Raw genomic sequence first — 16703 nt, 5'->3', positions numbered from 1 at the left:
TGTCCTGCTGCCCCGCGGAAGCGTCTTGCAGGGACAGCCTGCAGGAAGTGAGCCCCGGGCAAGTGGGGGGTGCAGCTCAGATCAGACCGGCACGATTCCCCACGAAGCCTGTGTCCACCGGGCATCCTGTGGTTCCAGCACAGGGCACTTGGCGGACGGGCCGTGGGCAGGGTGGGTCTGAAGAGGGAAGACGCTGGGGTCTGCTGCCTGCTCCGCCACTAGCTGACTGTGTCCCTGGACCAGCTCCTCATTTGGAAAATTACCTAGAAGGCATTCCAAGCTTGCGGACTCTGTTTAGAGACACATGAGCCTTGACTGTGGCTGCAGGGCAGGAAGAGCTGGCTGCTGGCCGGGGGCAGGCCTGCTGCCGCTGAGGGTTCTGTCGCGGGTGGTAACGGATCCCGCCGTCTGGCCTCAAACCTGGAAGTATCAGGTGCCCTGGGAACCAGATACAGCAGGAAATGAGCAGAAACACCCAAACACGGGATAACAAACACCCCGGCGCGGGTTGCAGGCAGCTTCCCGCAGAGCATCACCCAGGGAAGGGGGAGCTAGTGCGCCTACCACCCCAGGGGTAAGAGGCCCTGCACACCGGTGACTTTCTTTAAAGTCAAGTCAATCTCAGATACGTCTGCATGCTTGCTACAGAGCCTCCGGAGTACAGTCATTTCCTTGAAAAGACTGCGATTCAGAATTAATAGGGCTTTAAAAAGCTGCATAAAAGAAGGCAGAGGATGAGATGGTTAGATAGCATCACTGACTCAATGGACACACATTTGAGCAAACTCCAGAAGACAGTGAAGGACAGAGGAGCCTGGCTGCAGCCCATGGTCACAAAGAGTCTGATGCAACTTAGTGACTGAACACATACACGAAAGAAGGAACATTACAATGAACCATGTGGTACTACACTGTTGCTGGACACACAGACACTAACTAATGTTTATTATTTTCATTATATTAAATACAATTATAGGGGTGTGTGTGTGTATGTGTGTGTGTGTGTGTGTATACAGGCTTCCCAGGTTGTGCTAGTGGTAAAGAACCTGCCTGCCAATGCAGGAGATGCCTGAGACAAGGGTTCAGTCCCTGGGTAGGGAAGATCCTCTGGAGGAGGAAAAGGCAACCCACTCCAGTATTCTTGCCTGGAGGCTCCCAAGGACAGAAGAGCCTGGTGGGCTACAGTCCATAGGGTTGCAAAAGTCAGACATGACTGAAGCGACTTAGCATGCACGCACATGTTTGTGTACACACAGCTTGGCATACACATACATGTCCTCACTCCGTCCACTGAGAGGATCTAGCAGCAGTGATGCCCCAGGACCAGTGAGACCACCAGCACTCGGATCCTTGTTTCTAACACCATCCTCCAATGAAAGGACAGGACCCCTTGGAGAAATGGCTGATCCCTGAACAGGGAATATGCAATATGACTCTGGAGCATCTTGTAGGGCCAGAAAGGAAGAAACTAAAAAAATCAGGGTATGTCAAAGGGACGTGGGTACCAACTAAAAGCGCTCTTCCAACAGCCAAATCTGAAACGATTTGATCAAAATAAAAAACACAGGATCAGAGCATAACTCAAAGAATGAAATAAACAATCACGAGTGCACACTGACCTACCTAAAGAAACGGAGGGCAGAGAAGTCTCCCGCACAGGAGAGTTCACGAGCACACTCTCCTGGTGGGAGGTGGACCCTAACTGCCCGCCTCCCTGCGTGAGGCTGTGCCACGTGACCACCTTCCGGGGGGCGCACCCTGGAGAAAGGGGAGGGGGACTTTGCTGGGGAAACACGCGACCACGCTATGTCAGCCGGACGATCAAGGTGAACAACGGCAGATCATGGTGGGAGTAAACACCCTTCATCAGATGTTGTGAGAACGACACTTGGCCTCCGTGGTCACCAAGCCTCTGCCCAACCATCAGACCCATGCTGAAGGACATCCTACAAGATGCCTGGCAGTCCTCTTCAGGGTCATCCCACCAAGGAAAGACTGAGAAACAGCCACAGCCAAAGGGGCCTAAGGACGCAGGAGGACCAAACGGACTGTGGTCCTTGGATGGGATCCTGGAACAGAAGAAGGGCACCAGGTAAAAACTACGGCAATCCAAACAAAGCATGGACCTTGGTTAGCAATCATGTTTCAGTACTGGTTCACCGACTCTGACAAATGAGCCACAGCAACTACCATACAGCAACAGGGAACTGGGCGGTGGGCCCGTGACAGCTCCTGATAACATCGTTGCAACTTTCTGGTGAATCTGAAACTATTCTGAAACATTCATGTTTATTAAAAGATAAAAAGCTGCACAGGATTCCTAAGCACAGCGGGGTGGGGGCGGGGGGGAATGTATCACTTGACACACGTGACAATGAGGACTCAGCCCTGCCAGCGAGCTGTTTGGAGTCTGACCAGGGAGGACGGGGCAGCTGCTGGGCAAGAGGCCGAGGAGTGAAAACTGACAGTGTCACCCAACAGGCACTGTCAGAGGAGGGCTGCCCGGAGGGTCAGGAGACCCGGGAGAGGGTCAAGCTCGGGGTGGGGGTGGGGCATCAAGAAATATCTGAAAAGCATGGGCAAGGCTTTCTAGGAGATGCTGGAGGCAGCGTGTGTTTCAGGCTAGCATAGGGCTCAATCCAAGACACAGAGACCGGAAAACTGGGGCAGGTCTGGGAACCGCAGAGCCCAGTGTAACCACAGACAGGGCAGCATCCCCCAGGGGTCCACGGACCATCGTCCTCCAGAAAGCCCCATAAGAACAGGATCCCAGGCCACACAGGGCTCTGCACCCGCTCACCCATTCCCGGGCAGTCACCAAGCTGCAGTGAGTCTACACAGGTTCTGAGAAGCCCTGCAGTAGAGACCCTGTCTAGTCCTGTTCAACCGGGACTTCCTAGATTCACGAAACCAAGGGCCTTGTATTTTTCAGCAGTCAATTAACAAGTCTCACCCAACTTCCCCAGGGAAATGCTGGCAGATGGCTTGGGCAGAGAAGACAAAGGGGGAGCCAGGAGGGCAGGAAGGTGTGCCCGTGGAGGCCTCGAACGTCAGGATAAGAAGTCAGAATGCTGTCCTGCAGGAGCCTTGGGGACCCCCCATGGGGAGCAATGGGATCCCAGCTGTGCCCGAGGAGCACCCCCAGAGCAGGGCTGGGGAGGAACCGGAGACGGGGAGCAGGATGCTTCCGTGAGGGGCTGACAGTGTGAGTTAAGACAACGGGGGCTATTTCACAGGTAGAAGAAACCAGACTGTTGAGTGGCTGAGCCAAGGTGGGGTCAGAGCCAGGGAGTGGGGACGGAAGAGGCGTGGAGCCCCAGGGCTGGGGCCGGCCACCAGCCTACACCCCCCACGTGCCCCCTTCTCTGTTCCCAAAGACCAAGACCAGACGTGGCACCTCCAAGCCTCACTGGGCAAACGGCACAACAAAATACATTCAGTTTGAGCAACAGAGTACAAAGGTAGACCTGGATCATAACTCAGAGCGCAAACAGCATGAGCACATGTGATACGAGTCAGGGATGGAGAGGGGCCTCCCTGGTGGTCTGGTGACTAAGACTGACATCCGATGCAGGGGGCCTGGGTCTGATCCCTGGTCAGAATTCTCCAAGCCAGGCTGCAACAGTACATGAACCGCAAACTTCCAGATGTTCAAGCTGGATTTAGAAAAGGCAGAGGAACCAGAGATCAAATTGCCAATATCTGCCGGATCATCGAAAAAGCAACAGAATTCCAGAAAAACATCTACTTCTGCTTTATAGACTATGCCAAAGCCTTTGACTGTGTGGATCACAACAAACTGGAAAATTCTTAAAGAGATGGGAATACCAGACCACCTGACCTGTCTCCTGAGAAATCTGTATGCAGGTCAGGAAGCAACCGTTAGAACTGGACATGGAACAACAGACTGGTTCCAAATAGGAAAAGGAGTACGTCAAGGCTGTATATTGTCACCCTGCTTATTTAACTTATATGCAGAGTACATCATGAGAAACGCTGGGCTGGATGAAGCACAAGCTGGAATCAAGATTGCCAGGAGAAATATCAATAACCTCAGATATGCAGATGACACCACCCTTATGGCTGAAAGTGAAGAAGAACTAAACAGCCTCTTGATGAAAGTGAAAGAGGAGAGTGAAAAATTTGGCTTAAAACTCAACATTCAGAAAACTAAGATCATGGCATCTGGTCCCATCACTTCATGGCAAATAGATGGAGAAACAATGGAAACAGTGACAAATTTTATTTTGGAGGGGGTCCAAAATCACTGAAGATGGTGACTGCAGCCATGAAACTAAAAGACGCTTGCTCCTTGGAGGGAAAGTTATGGCCAACCTGGACAGCCTATTAAAAAGCAGAGACATCACCTTACCAACAAAGGTCTGTCTGGTCAAAGCTATGGTTTTTCCAGTAGTCATGTATGGACATGAGAATTAGACTATAAAGAAAGCTGAGTGCACAAGAATTGATGCCTTTGAACTGTGGTGTTGGAGAAGACTCTTGAGAGTCCCTTGGACTGCAAGGAGATCCAACCAGTCCATCCTAAAGGAGATCAGTCCTGGGTGTTCATTGGAAGGACTGATGCTGAAGCTGAAACTCCAATACTTTGGCCACCTGATGCGAAGAGCTGACTCACTGGAAAAGACCCTAATGCTGGGAAGGATTGGGGGCAGGAGGAGAAGGGGATGATAGAGGATGAGATGGTTGCATGGCATCACCGACTCAATGGACATGAGTTTGAGTAAACTCCGGGAGTTGGTGATGGACAGGGAGGCCTGGCGTGCTGCAGTCCATGGGGTCGCAGAGTCGGATACGACTGAGAGACTGAACCAAACTGAAAACAGGGAAATAGGTCCCACATGCCGCAACTAAGACTCCAAGCAGCCAAATAAATATATATTTTTAAAATTAACTAGTTAGTGATGGAGAAACAGGTACAAGGGGGCAGGAAAGCCTGGTGTCCGTACAGAATTCCCCTTCGTGTAGGCAGGTTATGGTCCATAGGACAGCACAGAGCCTGTGCCCCCCGCTGCCCCAGCCGCAGATGCCAGTTCAAAACCCTTTTCCAGAGCTTCCCAGCTCCAGGCAAGGTAGCCAACCTCAATGTCTCAGTTGCCTCACTGGCAGAAGGGGAACAAAACAATCCCAGCTTGGAGTCTATTATCAAGAGTTCATCTGTGCCACGTGCTTAGAATGGGATCTGGTGTCCGGCCTGTCCCACACGAGCACCAGCGGCTGGTCTGATTGAAGGGGCTGAAGGAAGCTGCTCCCAGTGGAGGGGGGCTCGCGGCGGGGACTTGGGTCCAGGCAGGAGAGGGCTTCCTGTCCCTTCTGGGGTGGCCTTTCTCTCTCTCTCTCCCCCCAGCTGGCCTCCCCCTCGTCCTGCCTGTGGCTCTGCTGTGGGGGGAGATCCATACCCCCAGCAACCTGCCCACCTCCTCCCGTCTGCGCCTCACTGACCAGCGTCTCCGCCCCTCCAACAAGGCAGGAAGCCGACGGAGGGGAGGGGCTGCCAACCCCCCGGCCCGGCCCGGCCCGGCCCGGCCCCCGCCCCGCTCTGCCCTGCCCCGCCCCGCTCCGCTCTGGCCCCGCCCCCGCCCAGCCCGCCCCGCCCCGCCCCGCCCCGCCCCGGCCCTGCCCCTGCCCCGCCCGGCTGCAGCAGGGACGGCCTCCTCTGGGGGTGGGAGGGGAGTCCCCAGGCTCCGAGGCGGCCTGTGGTGAGGGGGAGTCACAGGGTGAATGGAGCCTGGGCTCTGCAAACAGCCTCTTTGGTCGGGGGCTGGATGGAATCGGAAAGCTGAACACAACTGCGCTGAGGCCCTTCCTTGCTCCCCATCTCTTCTGTCTCAGGGTGACTGACGTCACCGGTAGCGCCTCTAGGAGACAGTTCGGACCAGGCCGCAACCCTGCACCAGAGTGACCGCCCGCTGGCCTCAAGCTCCTCGCCTGTGCAATGGGGGCAGGGGGCGCTGCACCCGAGACTGACGGGCAGACGAACAAGCTGCTGCACGCACAGGGCCCCAGGCACGGGCCTGGGCAGCGGCCTCACTCTGCCTCTGGGCTCCTATCCTCCTGCCCTCGAGGTTCCCGCGTGAGGACTGGGCACAGGGGCTGCGCCCGGGAAGCCCCTCTGCGCTGTGGGCGCTGCTTGCTGCGGGAGGTGCAGTTTCGGGGGTGGGGGCGGCCGCGGGGACACCACGGTCTGCAGAGCAGGGCCTCGGGCCTCCTCGGCTGGCCTCAGCCCTGGCTCAAAGGGGGCTGCCATCGCCTCCTTCTTGGGGGGCACGCTGCGCCTGAAGCCCGTGCTGGCCACCTGGGAATAAATACCTCAAACCAAGAAGGACAACTTACGGGCCAGGACAGAAAGCGGTTTCTCCCCTGACCCTCCTGCTGTCCAGCTTTAGACCAGAGGGACTTAGGGAGGACCAGGAGGCGATGGGGCAGTGAAGCCCCAGAACCCCAGGAGAGCTCCAGCCCCAGAGGCTTGGGGTGGGGTGGCGCGGGGGACGGCAGCTGAGTCCTGTGATGAGAAACAGGCGCAGGCCGCAGCGTGGGGGTCTCTGGGGGCCTGGAAGCACCTCAAATTTCCCTGCCTTGTTTTCAACCTCATCCTGCTCTGAGATGACCGCACACGCAAGTGCTCTGGTAACACGGAGGCTCCTACTGAGGACCAGACTCGGGCTCCCTGGTGCAGCAGCAGCAGGGTCTGGGGGGCTGTCCACTGAGCGGGCCGCGCGTGGCTCCCAACTGTCCGAGGAACGAGACGGTGGTCCTCCAGAGTGGCACCGCGGAGCCAGGCCGGCCGCCCGGTGACCGGTCAGCGGGAGGCTGTAAGCGCGGGCGGGGCAGGGCCGCGGAGGGGCACGGAGCGCGCAGCTCCAGGGCTGTGTCCGCAGTCAGGGCTGGCCCTGGGGGAGGCTGCGAGGCGTGCCCCAGACACGGGGCTGTCTGCCCGCCGAGCCTCGGTGCCCCCAGGTACCACCCACCACGGTCCGCGTCCAGAGAAGCCCCCCTGAAGGAGGACCCCAGGAGGGGCCTGCAGCCTCGGACTGGCGGCCCTGCTGGCGGCTGAGACCCCTCCCCCAAAGCACTTTTTGGTTTTCGGTAAGTTTCCATAGCAACCAGAGGGTTACCATGGCTACTGAACTTGGCTCCGCGTCCACAGCTGAGAAGGGCCCTCGCGCTTATCTGTCAAGCAAGGCTCACAGGAAACCCAGCAAAGGGCGGACGAAGGCGGTCTGGGCGGCCCCCCGCCGGATCCTACCCCCGCTCCACCACCCCAGTCCTCCAGGCCGCGATGCGCTCCTCCCACGCCCTGCCCCTCCCCTTCAGGGACCCTCCCCAAGCCCGTCTGGCTTCGGAGGCCGACTCCTCAGCCTTCCCTCGGGTTGCAGCCTGCGCGGGAGGCCCCTGGGCGGCAGGCCCCGTCCAGCCTCCCTGAGCGCCCTGCACGGGGCACAGCTGCGCCCTGTTAACAGGTCTCTCCTCTGGGACCTTCCGCCTGCGAGGCCGGAGGCCTGTTTCCTGGCTTTGAACTCTGAGGAGGCAGGGATGAGCGTGGGGGCAGGCAGCAGGCTTGATGCTCCAGCTGGAAAAGGGAGGCGGGGCCGTGGGGGCCTCACGCTTTCTGGGCGGGGGCCTGAGGTCCAGGCTCTTAGCCCCGGTCCCCCTCCCCTCTGCCCCAGCTCCTTCCCAGGGATCCATCTGACAAGCCTGTGCCTCCCGCAACACCCCCTTCCTGCTCAACCGCCGAGGTGCATCTGTAGGCCCACAGGCCAGGAGCACGAGGCTCAGATCTTAAAAGCAGCCCACGGAACCCAGGGACACACGTACTGTGCTCTGAAATAAATTCTCAAGACATTTGTTGCATCGTCACAGAGCCTACAACAATAAACTCATTAAAAAACAGTGAAAGTGTGTGATTAAGCTCACTTTTTTTTCAGCCTGCAAGAGTGTTATGTTTAAAATTAACAGCAATATTATTTTTATAGGCTGGAGGCAGGCTTTTCTTTCCATGCAGGGAGGTCCTGCTTGCCTGTCGGCCAGCGGACAGAGCTCTGCTCCGGGCCTAACTTGGACCCCCAGCGCTCCGCGCACAGCCGGGGGCAGTCCAGCCCGCGCGTCGGCCAGGCGGTGGGTGCCAGCCCCGGCTGCTCTGGGTTCTCACAGCTTGCGCCTCAGGCCTGTCCGCCGGAAGCCCCCGGCCTGACTCTGACAGCCAGGGCGTGGGCGGCGGGTCCCCCTGGCTGGGACCACCTTGTCTCCAAGGCATCTTGGCAGCCAGCGCGGCCCAATTGTTGAGTGTGCATCACTTAGCAGCATGTCCTGGCCAGAACCCAGGGCAGGGCGATGACACTCCCAACACCCACCTCAGCGAGGGGGTGTGAGGACGAGCTGGTCCGCTGTAACTCAGCGCCCAGAGCGGCGCGGGTGCGGGGAGATGCTGCTCCCCAAGTCGGGGTTAAGCCCCGCCCTGACACCCCTTCCCAGAGCCTTCTGCGCACTTTAAGGGCAGGGCTTTCAAACTGCAGTTACCGCTTATCTGTGGGCCGTGAATCAGTTCAGTGCAACGCCAAATTAAAGAAAAACACATATGCACATTTGACGTAACAGAACATTGAGTGCGCTGGACCCGGCACTGTTTCAAAAACCTTTTGACTAGCAAACACACATAACGTAGCAAATCACACAATGCATTTGCTAGAAGATGTATTCCCTATGGGGTCAAGATAGGAAAAAAAAACTTGAAAATCCACTGCTCTGGGGGCGCTGTCAGTGATAACCTCTGTGTGAATGAGTCCTTGGTTCTGTCTGGGAGAAAGGGGGGTGGGGTGGGGGCAGAAAGGGGAGGACCCAGACTTCAAGGACAGCCTGCACCTCCTGCTTCACGCCCAGGAGCCGGCCTGTTCCTGGTGGAGCAGAGAAAGCCTCCTTTGAGAACTACTCCCTCAAGACCGTCCAAGGTTATCACCAGAGATGATGGCCGGGGTCCACTGGGGAACTGGCAGAAGAGGGCCCCTCTGGGGACAGGTCTGCTGACGCCACAGTGCGCCCACACGGGGCCCGCACCCGCGCACCCTCCTTCCTCGATGTGGTCTCGTCTGCATCCCCCAACAGCGGTCTGAGCTCAAAGGGAAACATCACCCTGTGTTTACAAGAGATGAGAAAACTCGGGACCCAGGAGGTCGCAGGCCTTGATCAGGCTCACAGAGTAACAGCTGGTCCAGGGTCCAGCCGAAGCTGCCCAGGTCTGCACAGGGACAGATGCAGACGGGGTAGAGGAGAGGGTGGCGGGGGGTGTCAGCTTTGAAGACGGTTCCCCACGGCACGTGTGGAGTACCCCCGTTCTGGGCCTTAGAGGAGGGTAAGGACAGGGGGCAAGATGGGCAGAGTGAGGGGGACACCAAGACTTGGTCACATCAGAGAGATGGCCAAGTCCTCAAGGCCAGGGAGCATCCCCTCATCACACAGCTGGGCCCTGGGCTCAGGGACATGCGCTGCCTAAGGGAGCGGGGAAGGGGCACTCTGCGGGCAGCTTCAGCCCGAGTAACCCAGCCCATCGGGGGCAGAAACCCCCAGCGCCACAAGGGCCTGGCTTGCGTGCGGGGACGGCGGGGTACGACCATCCCCCGAGTCTCCACACCACCAGGAGCAGGACCACCAACAGCTCCACCCTCGTCACCACGACCACACCTCCACCGCCGGGGCCACACATCCCAGCTCAGGACACCCACCGGCCCCCCTCCGGAGGCTGGTTTGTATGAATCACAGACGTCCTCAGTCCAGTTGCGACAAGCTCACCATCTTAAAAAAGCCGTTATTACAAACAACAGCAAGATGTTATTCTCAGGTTGCACCTGTTTCGCATTTAAGAAACTCAGTGTCCAGGCAGAACGATAACCTGGCTCCCTCGGTGTCCATCTGTGGGGCCTGCGGGGTCCCACTCGCTGCCCCCACCCCCACCCCCAGGCTGCTGCAGAGTTGCCCGGAGGCTCCGGCTGGAACCTTACCGCTGGGGCACCTGCCTCCTCTGGCTGACGCCCACAGCGGCCGGAGCCCCTTCTGAACAACACAAGCCTAGTGTAAGTCCCCCAACTTTCCCTGTCTTCCCACTGGACGCGGGGATGAAATTCGGAATCCCAACCTTAACCAGGCCCTGCCGGGCCCAGCCTCGTGCCAGCCCCCTCCCTTCCGCATGAGCTTCTCTTCCCCCCACACCCGAACACGCTCCATCTCAGACCCGCTGCTCACACTGCCCCAGCCGGGCCGACGCCTGCAGGCCTGGCCCAGGGGGCCCCTTCCCCCAGGACCAGCCAAGGCCCCCCGTCCTCCTGCCCAGCACTGACCAGTGTGACACGAGAACGCCCTTCTGTGACCACGTGCTTAAGTGGCCCCCACCCCCCAGTCTCACATCCACGAAGAGGAAGGACGGGTCTGCTCTGCGCACTGCTGTGGCCCGAAGACCATGACGCGCTTCCTCCTCCCGAGTAAGGGCAGTTGGCGAGCCAGGGTGTCTGGGGCCCCAGGCCGGGCCTGCTCACCCACCCCTTGGGCTCAGGCATCAGAGGCAGCCCCGGGTCAGCCCTGGAGACGAGGACCGCTCTGGGCCGCCCCCAGGCAGCCCCACCCCACCGTCTTCTCTTCCAGACTCACGTTTCTGCTCCCAGAGCGGCTCGAGATAACATGGGATTCTTTTTTTGGTAAGGAGGGTAGCAAGATGAGAGAGGGTGTGGGGACAGGCCCCCTTCCAGCTCTGTCTGGTGCGGCGGAGGCAGGGGTGGAAGAGGAGGAGCCAGGGAGCTGTGCCGACAGGAGGGGAAGGCGTCTGAGCGAGAAGACGGTGGGATCGGGAGCCCCTTCCTCGGCTCCAGCCTCGGACCCCCACCCAAACGGGGCTCTCCTTTGACAGGTGGCCTCACAGGAGAGTTCCGGGTGGGGACGTAGACCCCAGCTGCAAAGTGACCAGACACCAGGCTAGGAACACCGCTCTTCCCAGGCCTCCAGGAAAGCTGCCCTCGGTGGACGGAAGGGCTCCTGGGAACGTTCAGCCTGGCGCGGGTCACTGAGGACTGAGTGCATCTGCTACCTAAGGAGATGCAGAAAATCCACACCTGCTGGGGGCGGGCTTCTGGCGCTGGAGCAGGAGGCGGGGCCGGTTCTGGCCTCTTAACGACCATCCCGCACCAACAAGACCGCGGACGGGAGGTGGAGCCTGAGCTCCACCCCAGGGCGCCTCCAGCCTCCTCACCTGTCAGCCCCGGAGGCGGCCACAGCGACAGTGCCCCTGCCGGCCGCGGCCCATACCCTTTCCTTTGAGGAGCGGGGGCTGGAGGGGAGGCCTCTGAGAGGTGGTGCTGCACCGGCGCTGGGACAGGTGGACACGGACCGCCGGGAGGCCTCCGACATCCAGCGGCGGAACCTCCAGGAGCTGCAGGAGTGAGGGTGCTGGAGGCGCAGGGAGCTCGGCAGAACAGGAGGGCGGGAGGATGCGGGGGAGGAAGAAATACCGGCGGGAGGGCGCTGCGGTCTTTTAGCCAAACGCACACACGGAAAGCAGCAGGAAAGCTGCCTGTCTGCAGCTCCGCGGTGTCTGAGAGGGAGTGCCCTGGGAAGAAGTCTCCAGAGCTCACAGACAGGACCGGGTCACCTGGGGCATGGCCAAGGTGAGACGCAGCAGCAGAGGCAGGTCCAAGGGCACCCCAAGGAGGGCAGGGGCGCTCTGGTGGGGGAGGCTGGGGGGGTCTCGAAGGCCCAGGAGGAAGGGACCAGAACACAGGGGTCTGAGGACAAAGGGCCCTGGGCTGCGTCTGCCAGGTCCGCCTGGGGCTCCCCGAGGACAGGGCCTCCTTCCTGAAGACCCACACAGCTGCGGGGAGGGGGGCCAGATGTGTACCAGCAGGGCAGCCACAGATTAGTAAAGATCTCACTTCATCCTGGCGGCGGCTGGCAAGGCGATCTGACCTGCTGAACAGGTGAGGAAGCTGAAGGTCAGGAGGGCTGACTGGCCTCAAGGCCGATTAACACAGAGGCAGGATCTGAACTCGGGGTGTCTGCCCCGCAGCCTGTGGGTCTGACCGGGGTCCTCTGCGTCCTTCCTCCCAGGACCTACCAAGAGTGGGGGACGCACAGAGCTGCTGCAGACAGCTTGCACCGAGGAGCTGGGAACTCTGATTCAGAGATTCGGTTTCAGCAGGAAACCCAATCTCTGTGCGAGTGTGAGAAAGTGGCTGGAATCCAGTCCCTGCCCAGCTGGCTCAGAGGCAGGCTGTGTCATCAGGCAAACCCCTCCCCATCCCCCACCGGACATCACACCCGACACCAGGCCCGCGGCCCCCCACCGCTGGCCCCAGGCTGACGCGTGCACCCCTGCTGGGTCAGCATCACCCCATCACCTGTCCTCCCTGAGCCGAGGGACGAGCCAGGACCTCTGGGCCTCATTCCTGCCCAGACGTCCTCCCAGCTGAGTGATAACCAGCCAGCGGGGCGGAGCTCCACGCCTCAGCCCTGCAGGACATTTCGAGGACCACGAGAGGGGTCATTGGCCGAAGGAGGGTCTGGGAACTAGGCAGGACTGTCCCAGAGGACCTGGGGGGTAGAGGCACCAAAGCAGAACAAAGCTCGGGGTCAGGCCTGAGTCCCCACCCTCCCAGAAATGAGGGTGCTGCCAGCTCCTCCCTGATGTGGACAAGCCCCAGGCCACAGCCAAAGTCCAGGCACAGGGGACGAGCCTGAACACAAGGCGCCCCTCCTGCCCCCCGCCCTGCTGACCTCCAACCCCTTTTCATGCTGCTTCTGCTATTTTCTTTTTATCAAAGTCTAACAGCCACTTGGCTGAAGAATGACCTTAAAAACTTGGCGAAGCTGCCTTCTGGAGACTGTGCATCCCTTCCGTCCTGTGAGGCTCAGGCCCCCACCCCCGGAGAGATGGGCTGATCCTGGGACAGAGGAGCCCCGAGCTGTGGGCACCATGTCCTGCCAGGTGGACCAGGGGCACAAGGGCGGGTCTGCCTTCAGGAGGTGAGGAGCCAGGTGTGTGCGGCAGAACGCTGAGCAGAAGATGCCCCTCCCCTTGGAAACCCCGCCGGCGGCTCCCAGCGCTCAAAGACCTTGAGTGCTGAGTCCCCTCCTGAAGGCTGGCTCCAGATGCCAGAGTCTGAACTAGACTTCCTGGGCTGAACTGATGCCGCCCTACGAGTGACGCTGTTGGATCACCGACAGCCCCTGGGAGCCACCATCAGGGACCAGGACGAGGAACCAGGGTCCGGGGGGCCTGTGGGGGAGGCGGCAACAGAACCGACTCTGCAGTCGCAGGGGCTGCCAGAGGCCCTGAGCTCACACCTCTCTTTAATCTCGGCCTCACCCCACCCTACACACGCAGGACGGGTTCAGGGAGGGTGAGGGGCGGTCAGCAGGTAAGGACCACGCCTGGCCCCCTCTGTACAACCCCAAGCTGGTGCTCTGCTGTTACGCCAGGCAGCCTGGGCCCCAGACACGAGGCTCCAGCCGAGGATGGTCCCTGCAGCTCTCACGTGGCCACAGCTGGGCCGGACCGGTGCACGGGGAGGGTGGTGGGGACACAGGCCCCGCACACTGTCCGCAGCCTGGCAGCGAGCCCAGGGGCTCCAGGGGCCGTGCTCGGTGGCCTGCACCACCCGGCTCCCACAGGAGACCTCGGAGTGAACCACACCATTCCGAGTCAGGGCGTGGCGGCCGCCCAGAGGGTCTGCAGGCCCACAGGAGGCCCGGGAGCATCGCGGTTACAGAGGCTGCTTGAGCCCGTCTGCCTGGCAGGGTACCCAGGCTGCTCCTCCCCTGGTTGGGCGGCTCTGGGGAAGTTACTCAACCTCTCGGCTTCCTCATCAGTGAAATGAGGATAAAACAGCACCAAACTCACAAGGCTGATAGTTCTTGACAGTTACGTGGATCAATGCAGCGCTCAGCACGGTGCCCGCTGCGAGTCACATGATGAATGACAAACATTACTACAACCCTGGATTTTCTATGAAGATAATGTTCCCGGATCCTCCATGAAGCTAACGCTCCCCCTAGATCCTCCATGAAGCTTACGTCCCCCCCAGATCCTCCATGAAGCTAACGTCCCCTGGATCCTCCATGAAGCTGACGTCCCCCCCCAGATCCTCCATGAAGCTAATGCTCCCTCACCCCCTCTCCCGCGTCCTGTAGACACAGTGATCTAAAATCAGGGCTACTGGCCGAGAGGCAGTGATGGAGGGACAGAAGGGGAAGTTGGGCCCCGAGAGGCAGACGGGCTGTACCTGCAGCCCAGCCCGGAGCCCATCCTTCCCTGCGGAGCGGCGGGTGGGCAAGTCTGACCCCTCTCTGACCACCAGGGAGGCTGAGGCTGATGGGGCGTGTTCCCGTTCCACGGCTACGACAGATGGGTCCAGGGCCCACAGGCGCAGGGCCCGGGGGGGACAGCTGACCCCAGGCTGACCTGTAGGGCCCTACCCGCTTCCCTCCGGCCGGCCTGGTCCTCCCCCTCATGGCCACGACCTTCTGGTCCATGGAGAAGCCCCCTCCCCAGGAGCCTGCCGGCAGCTCTGGGCATTACAGCCATGGCTGCCCCGTGACCGCCCGCCCGTCTGTCTGCTGCTCGGACAGGACAGCGACGGGAGGCAAGGACATCTGCAAGGAGCCGGAGAGAATGGATTCCCACTGACAGGGGCTCGGGGCCCTCAGCCTGCAGTCCAGGCTGTCTGCGGCCGCAGGGCAGATGCGGCTCCCACGCCAGAGGCTGGAGGGTCTGGATGGGCTGAGTCGGCCTCGGCTGTGGAGGGTCTGGATGGGCTGAGTCGGCCTCGGCTGCGTCCACCTCTGCTCAAACTTGCAGAACCCTAGGACTCCTGCGAAGCCCAAGCTCCAGGACAAAGCTAGACACCCAGCTCCTGGGACAGCGGAATCCCATGGCAGCACCCGAGCCACAGACGTGGACCAGCCAGGTGGCCCCCCAAACAACAGAGGATGGGGAAGACCTGCAGTGGAGAGGAGACCCCCCACCGTCCCCTGGGGCCCCTCACCGCATCGGGGCCTCCATGGGAGGCGGGGCCCCTGAGGACTGTCTGGTCTGAGGGCCTCCAGCCAGGGAACCCCGATCCAGCCCTCCCACCCCACCCAAGCAGAGCTGGACGGTTGGAATATCTCGGCCCCTCATGCCCAGTGCTCACGGATTCCTTTACCCCAACTTCCAGCTCCTTCAGGAAGTCTTTGGGATGCAGCAAGCATGCTGCAGCCAAATCGGGTGGCCCGCCCCACAGGCGTGTGTCTCTTCACGCCAGCCGGGCACCTCTGTCGTCCCTACCGCTTCACATGCCGGCGCTGCCATGCGCAGTTCCGCTCGGCGTTGCCAGGGGCTGTGGGTCGCGGCTCTCCCGGGACTGCGGGGCAGCAATGACCGCTCGGGCCTCCTCAGAGCTGCCACTGCTCCCCTTCCTCCCCCGGACATGGCAGGGGCTGCAAAGGGCGCCTTCGCTCGGCAAGCAGACATGGAAGCCAGGAGGCCCTGGGCCGCCTAGTCCCCACTCAGCAACCTCTCCCGGACCGACACCAGGCTCGGGACGCCGTCGGGGGCCTGTGGGGGCGACCCCAACCACCCCCCTCCAAGGGCCTGCCCGGGGCCTGTCGTAGTCGCCACAGGGCACCCCCCACCTGCCCGCTCACGTCCTTTTCCACCTCGCCCGGCCGGCCGGTGCCCCAAGGAAGCCCGCATCCCCTCCTCCTCCTGAGCCCAGTCCCTCTAGTCTCTGCTGCCAGGATCCAACCTTCTTTCCAAGGCCGCTTGTCCATGGTGTCCCCTCACACCCGGGACACCACACCCTCCCCGCACGCTGACGGCTCCAGGCCGCCCTGCCCGCCTGCTCCCTGCAGGGGTGAGAGGGCCTCCTGTTGGCTTACCCACACACGGGCAGCGGAGAGCGGACGAGCCACGACCCCAGGAGCAGCCCTGGGCTCAGTGGAGTCGCGCTCACCCCGCAGGGACGGGAGCTTCCTGAGGCTCCTGGGAGCTGGCGCCGCAGGGATCAAGGTCAGGCCCTGGCCCTGCACTCAGGAGGACAACCCACTGTCCAGGGTTGGCGTTCACCCAGTTTTAAGCACAGGGTCACTGGGCACGGAGTGACCTATTAACCCTAAGGAATCACACCCCACGTGATCCGCAGGTGCCAGTCATCAGAAGGCCATCACTTTCTCTGGGCCTGTTGATTGCCGTGGCGGGTCAGATCCCAGCTCGAGATGTCGGAGCCTGTGCCCCGTGTCAGGTGAGGAGTCCTGCCCAGAGAAGCTAGGCTTCCCATGGGGCTGCCAGCACCCCCAGAGGGAAGGCCTGCTCAGCGGGTCACCAAGGGCAGAGGGAGCCTGGGTCCTAGAGAAAACAGCCTTACGGGGCTTTTCTGGGAGAGGGCCCAGTGAGCCCCAATGCGGTCTCCACCTGGGGGTCCATCTGGTCATGTTTTAGACCCTTTCAAGCCTGGCCAGTCCGCGGGCGTGCATGCATACACACACCTCCAGCCTGTGTGCCGCTGCTGGAGGCTGAGTGTGCAGCGTTTGTGTGCACCCTCCCCCGTGACCGCCACTCTCTGCACCCTCAGCCTCCCACCTCCACCACGCCCTGGGGCTCATGTCCGGACACCAGCTCCTCCCCGCACTTGCCTGGCTTGCCCTCTCAACTCTTACCACCTCCCCTTGAG

At 60.8% G+C, this 16703-nt stretch overlaps 1 protein-coding gene and 2 long non-coding RNA genes across 12 annotated transcripts in view; 2 read left to right on the top strand and 1 right to left on the bottom strand.

Moving 5' to 3' along the window:
* Positions 1-16703, bottom strand: part of NAV1 (neuron navigator 1) — a 188637-nt gene that overhangs the window by 96505 nt on the left and 75429 nt on the right. Inside the window, exon 1 of one of the 10 annotated variants that reach the window (XM_081487266.1) lies at positions 11249-11468. The exons of 5 other annotated variants lie outside the window; for them this stretch is intronic. The gene's annotated coding sequence lies outside the window, so the exon portion shown is untranslated. Of the gene's footprint in view, positions 1-10653; positions 11116-11248; positions 11469-16703 lie in introns of those variants that run through there. 4 more of the 10 variants (XM_081487264.1, XM_081487265.1, XM_081487263.1 and 1 more) reach the window with 4 other exon arrangements.
* Positions 5656-7908, top strand: LOC145506191 (uncharacterized). Its single transcript, XR_014053608.1, has 2 exons — positions 5656-7104; positions 7686-7908. It is a non-coding gene; the product is annotated as an uncharacterized LOC145506191 (long non-coding RNA).
* On the top strand, positions 10810-16695 carry LOC145505403 (uncharacterized). Its single transcript, XR_014052988.1, has 2 exons — positions 10810-11663; positions 12103-16695. It is a non-coding gene; the product is annotated as an uncharacterized LOC145505403 (long non-coding RNA).

This window comes from Giraffa tippelskirchi, chromosome 5, assembly GCF_054371585.1.
Source record: "Giraffa tippelskirchi isolate mGirTip1 chromosome 5, T2T-mGirTip1v1.2.pri, whole genome shotgun sequence".
Taxonomy (NCBI): Eukaryota; Metazoa; Chordata; class Mammalia; order Artiodactyla; family Giraffidae; genus Giraffa; species Giraffa tippelskirchi.
Note: the sequence above shows the minus strand (reverse complement) of the source record. Positions and strands in the feature narration are given on the sequence as shown.